We start from the raw sequence: 12,554 nt of genomic DNA, 5'->3' as shown, positions 1-12,554 counted from the left end.
CTTGTCAGCAGTGACAACAATAATTGCCGCCATTTTGCAGAAGGAGTTTTACAAATGAATATCCTCAATGAATCTCATTCTGGAATATTTGTTGAAGACCAACTGGGGAGAAGTCATTATTCCATACAATTCAAATTGGGATGAATGCTTAGTCATCAGAATTTCTAAAAGACAATCGGCCACTCCCTTGTGTACTCTTCTGACTGTTGAATGCTGTAGAACTTGTTGCTGTATAATGTCTTTTTTATCAATCCTGACATTATCAGATTTTGTTTTCTGTGTGATTGTTCTTTCATGTTTTTGGCTGTGAAATTCAAACTAACAAAAAAAATGTTTCACAGCTTGTCATTTGTGGCATGTATACATCTTTTGATATTTGCTGTTGTATATTCATTTTATTCCAACCATTGCCACTTTAGTAGACATTTTATTGATATCGGCCCCTCATAAACTGTCCAGACAACATGAAGCTAACGTACCGGCGCCAAAATGGTACATGATCTATTAAGAGAGGACTCTCATTTACAACAACAAGCAGTCAATATGATAAAGTGATTACATCAAATTAGAATGCATGGGAGGGTGATTAAACAGTTGTTTCATATAGGTGAGAGGAGGTTAGGGCCAACATAAAACGGAGCTGTAGGAATCGGGAGGCAGGGTTAACCAGGCAGATGATGGAGCGTGGTAACAGGCCTACCAAAGAAAACTCTCCCACTGTGCAGAAAAACGCAGAAAAGCCCACATTAATCGTGGAAATAGCAACATAAACACATTACCTCGCTACTGAAACAGTAAAAACGGCAACGAAAAACCATGAAACTGCAACATTTTTATATCAGCGAACTTTGACCTCTAATGCGCATGCGCGGTACGATCCTCGCTTCTTTCAAAGATGGCGGACTCCGGAATATCTTATGCGGTTGGTGAGTAAAAGTTTAAACTATGACTTTATTTTCATTGCAAATGAATAGTTGTGAATTGGAAGATATAGTTTTCAGTGTGACCTTCTCGTAAACCAATTTGTTTTGACGTTTTAGTCTTAAAAACCATAGATATCTTACGGTAAATTTTGTACCGTGAATTTCGCTATAGTCTGTATCGACAATGTAGTAGTAGCATTCACTCAGCCTCGTGGATGGAAGAGGTAGGGACGCAGCTTTCAATATGAAATACGCATTACACATTAATAATATCTAGTTACAAAGTTTGGCAACGAATCGGGCTTAAACGAATAAAAACCGACTTGCTACCCGCCTGTATCGGCTATTCGGAAAAGTATTTTTATGTAAGCAAACGTCTTTCTATTTCTCTTATTAATGTCAAAAAAATATTGCTCTGTGAAGAAAGCATTTAAATCTTACTTTTGATATTTATTTATTAGATCTACATCTCATTTTAAGTCACTTAATTATCTACTTGCCAACATGTTTGTAAAATCAAGAACCTGTATTTTGCTGCCAATTATTCATTAGAATATTTTCTTTTCAGCAAAGCTTGTCAATTCCATGTATGCTGACCATGATGGTGATGACTGCACAGACCTGGATGTCATTCCAGAAACACAAGAGGATAGTGATATTCCAGGCCTTGTGTGTGTGGAATGCAAGAAAGTGTTTTCTACCAAAATGGGAATGAAACTTCACATGAGACAACATGACAAGTCCTACCCGTTTAAGTGCTCCATGTGTGATAGAGGATTTCATACCAAGATGCGCCTGCAGGAACACTTGGCTCGGCACCTAAAGGCTCCCTTTGCCGTATGTAATATATGCAGTAAAGGGCTGTCATCGCAAAACAGTGTGAGAGCACACAATGCTCTTCATGCTGCACCAAGCCACAAGTGCTCAGACTGTGGAAAATTGTTCCACACACTGGCCTCCCTTAAGAAGCATGCTGCATCGCATGGGGAGAAATCTTCACAATGTGAGATATGCCGAAAAAACTTCCACCAAGATCAGCTGAACAGACATTATCGGGAAACCCATGGTGATAAAGACAAAAAGTGTGACCTGTGTGACTTCAGTACCACAAGGAGTGCGGACCTCACTCGGCACATGAAAACTCATGACTCTGTTAATGTGGAAATGTGTCCATCGTGTGGAAAATCTTTCAAGTATTCAACATCCTTTAAACGCCATGCAAAGATCTGTAAAGGCAAATCTTCCACATTTGAAAACATGACACTATTGGACACAAGTCACTTGATATGAGAAAATTATGTGCTTTTTTCAATTGAAACAAAGTACCATGTGTTGTATTTCATAGTTCACCTTTTTTTACCATTCCTTACTCATTTTGTATTCCATACTTATTTAACTGTGATGTAACTGCACTTGTGAAATCAAAATATGTGATGTTTAGGTTGTGATAGAATTAGACTATGTTCCTTTCAATGTTGTGAAGTTCCACATCTTTGTTGTACTTGTAGCAAAAAGTAATTAATAATTTGTAATCAGTGTTCATAAATTTTATTCATAATTGTATTTTGCATGCTCAAGAATGATGTGCAATATTATCCTTTTTGGTAAAGATGAGAGATGCTAGATTTGACATTTTTTTACATATCATGTGATGTAGCATAGTATTCAATGTTTGTTTTTTATTTACATTTCCTCATTCAATATATTTTCCATGCATATAATTTAAACATTTTGATGGTAAATGCTCAACATCCATCAAAATATTTGCCTTGTGTAGTAGATAGTTAGTTTTGATTTATACATGAACATTCTTTAGTGTCCTTGGGATTGTGTAAGCTTTCACATCCACTTAATTGCTGCAGTAATAGCAATTAGTCCATTTTTTGACATTCCACAATCAGTGTGATTTCCATGCATGTAACTGTTCAGTGAGTGAGTTTTCTTTTTATGCCACACTCAACAATATTCCGGCTATATGGTGGCAGTCTGTAAATAATCAAGTCTGGACCAGACAATCCAGCAATCAACATGTAATATGTAACTGTTCAAGTGAAGTTGACATATATGGGACTGTGTCTAGAAATATTTCTCAAAATGAACATCAAACACATCTTCAGTCAATAAGAAAACAATTTATTCATGTAATGAATTTAATCATGAATTAACATAAGTTTCACATAAAATTATTTTGTTGAAAATGTATGGATTTCTTTCTTTTTTTATACACTTCACAGTCGATACATATAATGAGGCGTTTTGAGCCTTGCATGATGAAGAAGAAGTTCTCTAGATAATCTGCTTGTATCATGTCATACTTGCTTAATAACTACATGAGCATCTGCACCAAATTGAATAATTCAAATGCCCGTATTTTTTTCTACTCTATCCAGAATTAGTAAGATCTCTCTTTAAACAAATCAATCAATACAGTTCTTTCGTTTTCCCAGTCGAATGAGAGGGTCAATTCTGGACTCATCCACCTTGTGATGAGAGCGGACTCCTGACACGCCTCTAGCAGGTTCGTGCAGTCCAGACAGTCCTCGCGGGTTGTGCCGGGCTGTCCTCTTTCGAGCCTTAGTGTCGAATGGGTGATTCTGTGGGCAAAAAGAGAAAGATAATAAATACTCCAAAACATAAACTTTTAAACATATTTGTAACATTTTCTTTAAAAATGAAATGCCAATGAAAAGTCTGAATGAGTGTGCTACCAAATCTTGCACTTGACTCTTGTATGAAACCATTTGTACTTAAATCAACATGAGATGTGACTATGATATCTCTCAGGAAATTATGAAAATTAGATTGTAAATAATAATGTCTCAAGGTTTATTAAAGTCACAACTACACCTCTTAGTCAATACTCGTTATGAATAACAATTCTCTTAACAGAAGCTGTTGGAGATATGCTTTGTACAAGGTTTCTTGACAACAATACAAATTATTTTGCATAGAGTATGCAAAATTAGGACACAGCTAAGTGGGGGAATAAAACATACTTCCATACAGAATTTTGGACATTGTCTTTTTTTACCTGGAGTACAATTGAGTGTAAGTAAGATGGAGGATCCACAGGAGGCAGCAAAGGTTGTTCACTCTCTGTCAATGTTGACTGTGGATACACCGGAGCTGATGACAGTCTCAGTGGGAAGCCTCTGGAGAAAATATAATACCTGATAAAGTTAGCCCAGTTGTGCATTATCAAGTGACCAGTTTGAAAGATTTTTAAAAATTTGTTTGAGTTCCTACAAGGTAGGACAATTACTGACAATAACTCCTTTTCAATAAGATTATAAGTAATATTTTGTGTTTTCTCAACTTAAAACACAGCACTGTCAATAATGATATGCACACCTATTAGGGTCAAGCCTGACCAAACTTTCTCCACACAGTTTCGCCATATTTGACTCCAGACCGACACATGTGGGGACACCATTCTGAGAGCCTGGCAGTGCAGCCAACGAGGAATAGAGGGCCTCACAATTCTGGCTGCTGACTGCTCTACTGTTGTAAGATCTGCGCTTTGTGAGTCCATATAGGAGGACATCAGCTTCAATACTTGCAACAGTAGCCTCCCAGAGCTGCTTGGGATATCCTCTGATATACATTCCTGGTGGTGGAAATGTATTGAGATCCACCAAGGACAACAGGTAGTTCCTGTATCTGAAAACAAATAGGAAAGCTATGTTTATAACTCTTTTCACACTTGAAAAATCATTCACATTACATATTACTGAAAAGAAAATCATTGATGGGTTTTTACACTTTATACTAACATTTTACTTGAGTGACAAGGTCATTGTTGCGAAATTACATTTTACTGTTCCAGTAGCAAGGTAATATGGATTGAGGGGAAAATCTGTCCTCCTCAACATTTGTAGGGAACATGATGACAAAAATGCATATGTATACTCCCAGGAAATTCATGCATACCTCCATTTCTGTTGACACCTCAAAACTGCATCAATGCCTGGTTCATCACATGAATGGAACCACTCTCTTACCTGAAGAAAAAATAATTAACTAAATTAACTATCTGAGTGAAAATGTAAGTCATCATAAACTTTGTTCCACATCATACATCACTAAATGCACTGTGAGTCTAATGGCAATGCTGTGTTCAGAGATGTTCATTTTTCATTGAAAAGTAATTAAGAATAATTTTTTATGATAAATAGATTCCCACCCTTGTGTATTCAGTTATCAAATATATCAACACACACGAGCAGCGTAGATTTGTATTGAGATATATTTTTTTAATTTAAATCATTATCACAATATTGAAAAAGGTATGAAAATATTTTCCTTCAGAGGTGTCAAAATTATCTTAGAGCATATGTCAATACTATCAGAGGTAGTTTAAGAGACTAAAAAATTCTAAGGAAGATAGTTACCATTTTGCACAGTTCAGCAGACTGGTTGCTTCCATTCAGGCTCAGCTGCTGTTCAACTTCCCCGGAGAATGTGATGAGGGAGTAGTCAGTAGACTGCATATTGAGACGATCCTCCAGCATACCTGGTTTAAGCTGACTGTGTCCACTTTCAGCTACACTCATGAATTCAGCCCGTTTGGCAAATCCTATATCTCTTTTGCATAATGCAGATCTGTGCCTTGTCAGAAGGTGATGAGGATCTATTTTCTTTATTTCCAGCTGTTGTCTCTTGGTAGACCACTCAGGTACATAGAACCAATAAATATTATCTTGTAGTCCTTTGACATCCATGTTATGGTCAATTCCCGATTGCTTTCTCCAATCATCAACATGGGATGGGAACTTCCAATTAGCATAGGCAATGTTGAGGGCAACTTTTGGATAATGCTTGCTTTGCAAACATCTAGAACTGAGAGTTTTCAAGGTGACTGGATTTCTTTTCCTGATCTTTGGTTCCGGCAAACAACCCGTTAGATTGAGTATTTGACATACTTCTCTCGTCAAAGTTGCCTTTGAGCCGGATACTTTAACAGTTAGGTGTTTATAATCCCTGAGAAACTTAAGCACAGTATTTAGTTCCTTTGCGCTGAGCTTAGCAACGGTATCACAAGAGTTCAACCTTTCAGCAACCTTCACACTGGAAACGTTCGACCACACCTTTGAAACGGCAGACAACTCCTGATGCAGATTTTCAATGTCACTTTCTGTTAGTTTCAAGGAAATCTCGGATACTGTATCACACATACTCTCGTGTGTTCTTTCTTCCTCTTCTTGACCTCCTATTCCCATTGGATGTACTTCACTGATTTCGCCCTGATCCTCCATGCATATATCTTCTGCAACATCCAACAACTCATGGCAGTTGTTATTCTCTATCACAAGCTCAGCAGGAACATCTTGAATATCTTGGGCAATGTCTCGCTCCAAAACTTTTGTTTCACTTGACAACAGGTTCTTCTCCTGGCGATATTCTGTCAGAAATCTCAATGCTGTTGCTGGCAGGCGAGAGAGTTCACTTGTCACTAATTTCTTTCCATCTGGAGTGATCTCAATCTTGACAGTATTGACATTGCAGGATTTAATCTCATTGAGTATTTGGACCTTTGTTTTCTTTGTCACACTATGCCAGAACTGTTTCTGGAGCTCCATCAAAGTAAGTGGTTGACCTTCTCTTGACTGTTGAAGAAGTTTCATAAACTGACCATCGAAGCAAGTTATAGGAATATGAAGGCGTTTGGCATGACAATAAGTCAGAAAGTCTTCAAGAATATCTCCAACAATGTGTACTGGCAAGCTGTAGCCACGAAGAAAGTACCCTACAGGTACACCATGAATCTGGTCTTTAGACCATAGTCTGTCAAGATCCCCAGCAACAAATGTTACCACTTCAGTTGCTTTTTGTCTGGTGGCTTGATACTGTTTTCGTGTAAGGGAAAGTGCATCCTCAGATACATCAATGATACAGGTCTTGAGGTCATGGAAAGAGGAATGTATCAAAGCATTTCCTGTCAGTGTCTCTGTCACGTTGTCATCACAAGAATGTAGAGACTTGAACTCGCAAAGGACCTGAGCATTCCGATGTATACCTTCCTTTATTTTTGCCTTCAAGTTCTTACTTTCTGATGTCAAACGTGAAGGACATTTCTTCACATGTTTCCCAAAAGTTGAGGAGAGAATGTTCAGCGCTAAATTCCACACTGCATCATCCCTTTTGACAACAAAAACTCTTGTACTTTGCTCTGTCCATGAAACAAAATGACAAGTAGCCACATTCAAAGCCACCATTTCTGCTTGGATCTGCAGATAGTACCTGTCAGGGACTTGTTGGTGTAGTCCAGCACTGAAGGGACACTTTATTTCTATTGCTGCCACCTCACTAGAACATCCTGGTTTGTACAATAACCCATCTGGTGAAATGATTAGATCTAGAGAAGCAGTCTCATAATGGATGCCTCCTGTTTCCTTCACAATACAGTCAGGAAAGAAACATGGTACAACTTTGGAGCAATATGTTGCAAGAGCACATACCTCATGCTTCTTTCCATGATTCATGGCTGCTATTGTGGTGTCACTGAAGGTTTTCTTTACCTTGCCCTTTTTTTCGTGGAAGTATAATTTCTGGGCGCTTAGTCCAGCACACCCAACTGCATCCCAGAGGCGGCTCCCTGTGGCAGATGCCTTTTCTCGAGCGTTAAACCAGGCTTCAGTCCCTTGCTTTGGTTCAATGGCATTGTGTTCCAAGGGTATAAACTTGCAGCTAGAAATCAACAGATGATTTGTCTGAGGCCAGGTGTTCTGATGAAGAATGGCACATTTTTCACCCAGGGTTTCCCTGCATCGATTGTTCCTCTTCCTGATGTCTTCTAGTTCGAGCAAAAGGGCTGTAAGCATGCTTATAGCATAAGCATATTTTGACTGGACAAAATTATCACCGCCTCTTTGTTTAAGCTTTTCCACAGAATACCGTTTTTTCGCAATCAATTGCTCCAGACTGTTTTTTTTTTCAGAGAGAAGGGTGATGACAGCCATCATACTCTTTGAAATATGGTCACAATCGCCAAGATTTGCCACTTGAGTCAACACAGATTCCATTAAATCCCTGATCTTCTGCAGGTCTGTGTCATGCTGCTGGTGCCTTTTGTCCACAGTGAGCCCATCAGTTTCCTTACCAAGAAGGTTGATGTCTCCCTTCCAGTCCTTCAGACCTGGTGCAAGCTTTTTTCCATCAAACGCAAGGCAAATGCTTGTCTGTGAATGCTTTATTTCAAATCTGTTCACAACTTCTTCACAAATGCCTGGAGGAATTTTTCTTGGCCAGTTTCCATTGTACGGATCATGCTGTTTCAAGACATCTTCAGATGGAATTGAAAGAATCAGATTTGCATCTGAACCTGACAAATATCCGGGCTCAGCCTGACCAGAGAGCAATGATCCGATCATTTTCCATCCTGTTAAGGCACGAATAGCTGCACCGCCAAATTTTTCCATAAAAAATTTCCAAAATGTTTTGGACTTTTGAGAAAATCTAATGGAAGTTAAGGAATCAGATCCAATGGCCTTGATAGTGTCCCAAAATAACTCAAATGTTATTCCATGGAGATCCATTTTGTCATTAGCAATAATCCTTGTTAGTTCAAAAATAACATTTGGCTTGCTTTCATTTGACATTTTTGATGATGCTAATTTGTACAAGTCCAGGAATTCTTTATCATCTTGACTGATAACACCACAGTCAGTACTCTTCGCTTTACCACATATGTGGCATATATCACCAAACTCCAATTCACTGTGTGAGTGTTGGGACAGGATACTATCCCCTGGAAGCTTTCCACACCCTGTACATAATGTGTCAAAATGGTGACTATTATCACACTCAATAGATTGATTGAAACTAGAGTCCCAATTTTCACAGTCATCACAAAGCTCATGTGTCTTACTGCAATTGTGTTGCAATGGTGATGCAAGGCTGTTTAGCAAGTGGCCAGAGAAATCTCTTTTTGATGGTGTACTATGGAATATGGGTTTGCATATTTTCTTCTTGGAAGGAGGTCCGGTGTCAACCAGTTCACCCATCTGAAAGCGAAGAATATTCTTATGAGAAAAAGCAAAAATTCATTGTAAGTTCACATTGATAATCACTACAAAGTATAGACTCTTTAAAATTGTTTGGTTTGGAACACTATACATTGATAGGTTATTGAATCATATTATCTTATCTGCCAAAATATATTTCCAATTATGTGTGAGTACACAACAAACTCCAAAACTTTTTGAGTTGTCTGGAGAGAAATTTTCAGTGTATAACAGTTCATTGCAATTAAAAGTAACAGTCTTTAGAATCATGTAAGAAATGGCTATCTATATTCTCTACTCAACAATAAACCTAGCGTCACTATTGGTATGTATTCTTGAATAAATTTAGCATTATACAAGCTAAGTCATAAAATTTTAATTGCATTAAACTTTTGCACAATTTCTGAATGGCTTTCATTTATAATATTAATTATTCTATATATTAATTTCCTAGCATTCAAAATCATATAAATGTATTCAAAAACGATAAAAAAAATAAATAAATAAAGTTTTCCTTACCATCCTTCCGTCTCTTGATTGAAATCTTACATCATTCAGAAATAAAGAAAGGTTTGGTAGCCACTTGAACTTTGGGACCGAAATATGGACTTGGGACTGAAATGCAAATGTTAAAAACATAATTCATAATTTAACCCCTATTCAGATACAGACTATAGCATAACAGCTGATTCAAAACAACAATATTCAGGGAAGTGCGACCATGAAAGGTATCAAAATGGTCATATGAACCTGCAATACTACACAATATAACCCCATATGCAACAAACAATGCATTTCAATCAAAATACAGACGTTTTTCGTGGAAACTATCTGACCTGGAAAACTATTTCTGAGCATCCGTGAATCGCCTCGCGTAGAAAAAAGTATCGAATACGTAGAAATAATGGTTGTCAGTCATTTCATACGAATGGAAAGTAAACTAAACAAGCGTGCACATAAGTACGATGATGGTAAATGCCAAATAACACAATAGAAATACTTTAAAAAGGGAATGAAACCACTCACCTTTTGTCCAAGCTGGAAAATGTCAACATGCGGTCGAGACTTCCTTTTCCATGTGCGCATGCGCAAAATCGAAGTTGCGGGCTCCTCGTTTTATGATGCAGTTTTCGCGATTTAAAGTTGCCGTTTTTACTGTTTCAGTAGCGAGGTAATGTGTTTATGTTGCTATTTCCACGATTAATGTGGGCTTTTCTGCGTTTTTCTGCACAGTGGGACAGTTTTCTTTGGTAGGCCTGGGTAATGACTTATCCATATTGGAGGTGGTGTAATTAAGGGGATAAACACTCGTAAAGAATGCCTGGGTGGTATTAATCTGCTCACACTGCCATTGCCTTCTGGACCTCACTGAGGATGTGGATAATGTTGTCATGTTATCATTCCGCTGTGGTAATGTAGGGAAAGCTTACTGGATGGAAGACGCTCTGGTGCTGACTGGACACGCTTGTCCTTTCCAAGAGTGAGTGATGATTTCTGTTGTGTCAGCAGTATTGTAGCTTTTTTAACAGTCCATGTGCATTGAATTCTGAAGTGGATTTGGAGTCTGTCATGTCAGAATTACATGCCATTGGGTAACGATGTGGCTCATTGTCGTCCTGGTCTCATTACTGTTGTTACTTCATCATGGTCACAATCTTGGAGCTGCTCTTACTTGTGGTGGGGTAGCCTACTGGTTAAAGTGTTCACACGTCACTCTGAAGACCTGGGTTCGATTCCTACATGGGTACAATGTGTGAAGCCCATTTCTGGTGTCCCTGCCATGATATTGCTGGAATATTGCTAAAAGCGGGGTAAAACTAAACTAAATGACTGACTGACTCACTCCTACTTGTGCTGTGGTGACCACCTTATCCCAGTTGTATTGTTGTATTTTTCATCTGTTCCTTCAGCCATGGTGCCTTGTTGTCCTCCACCGCAACGCGGAACGGGGGGCTATGTATTCAGCTGCGTCCGTATGTATGTACGCCCCGATTCTTGTTAACGCAATATCTCATGAACTGTTGTACCCAATGTCTTCAAATTTGGTGACAGCCTACATTGGGTGATTACGCAGATACCACCCGATTTGGGCAACTTTGACCTTATTTTCAAGGTCACCACGACACTGACCACTTTTCAAACTGTTGTTAACGTGATATCTCATGCTCTGTTGTACCCAGTGTCTTCAAATTTGGTGACAGCCTACATTGGGGGATTTCACAGACACCAGTTTATTTAGGTGACCTTGACCTTATTTTCAAGGTCACCACGACACTTTGAACACTTTTCAAACTCTTCTTAACACGGCATCTCATGGACTGTTGTACCCAATGTCTTCAAATTTGATGACAGCATACATTGGGGGATTACGCAGACACCAGTTCATTTTGGGTGATCTTGACCTTATCTTCAAGGTCACCACCACACTTTTCACACTTTTTACTCTTGTTAACACGATATCTCATGGACTGTTGTACCCAATGTCTTCAAATTTGGTGACAGTTTACATTGGGATATTACGCAGACACCACTTTATTTGGGTGACCTTGACCTTATCTTCAAGGTCACCACGATACTTTGACCGCTTTTTAAAGGCGATATCTCATAAAACATTGCACCCAATGTTTTCAAGTATGTTGACAGCCTACATTGGGTGATTATGCAGACACCAGTCATTTCAGGCATCTTGTATGTGACCCAAAAATAAAAAGTAGTAAATATAGATATTCCATTCTTTAGCGGGGAGGGACATTGCCATATCAGTGGCAAACACTTGTTTATATTACAGTTAAGAGCAAAATATCTTCAAAATATTGATTATATGTTGTCAGTGTGAAACCAGAGTCTTGTGTGAAATATTTAACTCCATGCTGTTACTTCCCTGTACATAGATAACATTTATCTCGCATGTTAAACATAATGCTTTTTGCCAAGGGAGATATGAACGGCACTGAATGTCAGCTCATATTCAACTATGTGAAATATCGATGTGAGCCTGATACCAAACTGTCATGCCAGTGTTAAAATATTCTAATCCTAAGACTGTACATTAATATGGCTGACAATAAAATTCTGAATATTGTACAAAGGGATTTTGTAGATTATATGAATGCATTGGTTGGGATGAAAAAAAAGTAAGGCCCCTACTTCAATAAACATCCCACTTATCTGAAACATTTTCATGATTCTTGATTCCAAACCATTCTGATTGTGTCACAGTTAGTCTGTGCACATTGTTTTAAAGACTTGACAGGTAATATTAAAGACTTGACAGCACTGTTACAACATTAACGTTTGTTGATAAAACCCGAAAAGATCATGGAAGATTAAAGACCCATTTCAGCAAAGTATTTGGTAATTAGTAGTGTCATTACTTGGAAAATACTCAGCTTCTCTCTCATCTTTGATTGTTCTCTGAGAGAATTGTGTCTTTCAGTGATGTATTATCACATCAATAAAAGACAAACCACTGAGCAGGATGCTTTTCAGTCAACTGGACATTTATCCTTCTGGAAATCATCATATGATTTTTGAACAACGAGAAAGAATTCATAATGCTATTAGCTAAATCATACAAGCCAAGAATATCAGTGAATCTCTGAGTAACTTCCTTGTTTTAGAATTATGT

The 12,554-nt window shown here is 38.1% G+C and overlaps 1 long non-coding RNA gene across 1 annotated transcript; it reads right to left on the bottom strand.

Annotated features, from left to right (window-relative positions):
- Positions 1 to 3,292: 3,292 nt before the first annotated feature.
- LOC124275336 lies at positions 3,293 to 4,299 on the bottom strand. The gene is made up of 3 exons (XR_006898248.1): positions 4,275 to 4,299; positions 3,955 to 4,075; positions 3,293 to 3,517 (listed from the first exon to the last, which is right to left on the bottom strand). It is a non-coding gene; the product is annotated as an uncharacterized LOC124275336 (long non-coding RNA).
- Between the last annotated feature and the right edge of the window lie 8,255 nt (positions 4,300 to 12,554).

Source organism: Haliotis rubra, unplaced genomic scaffold (genome assembly GCF_003918875.1).
Source record: "Haliotis rubra isolate DU_JTF1 unplaced genomic scaffold, ASM391887v1 Scf2, whole genome shotgun sequence".
NCBI classification, from domain to species: Eukaryota; Metazoa; Mollusca; class Gastropoda; order Lepetellida; family Haliotidae; genus Haliotis; species Haliotis rubra.
The sequence above is the reverse complement of the archived record's forward strand: the minus strand, read 5'-3'. Positions and strand labels throughout refer to the sequence as shown.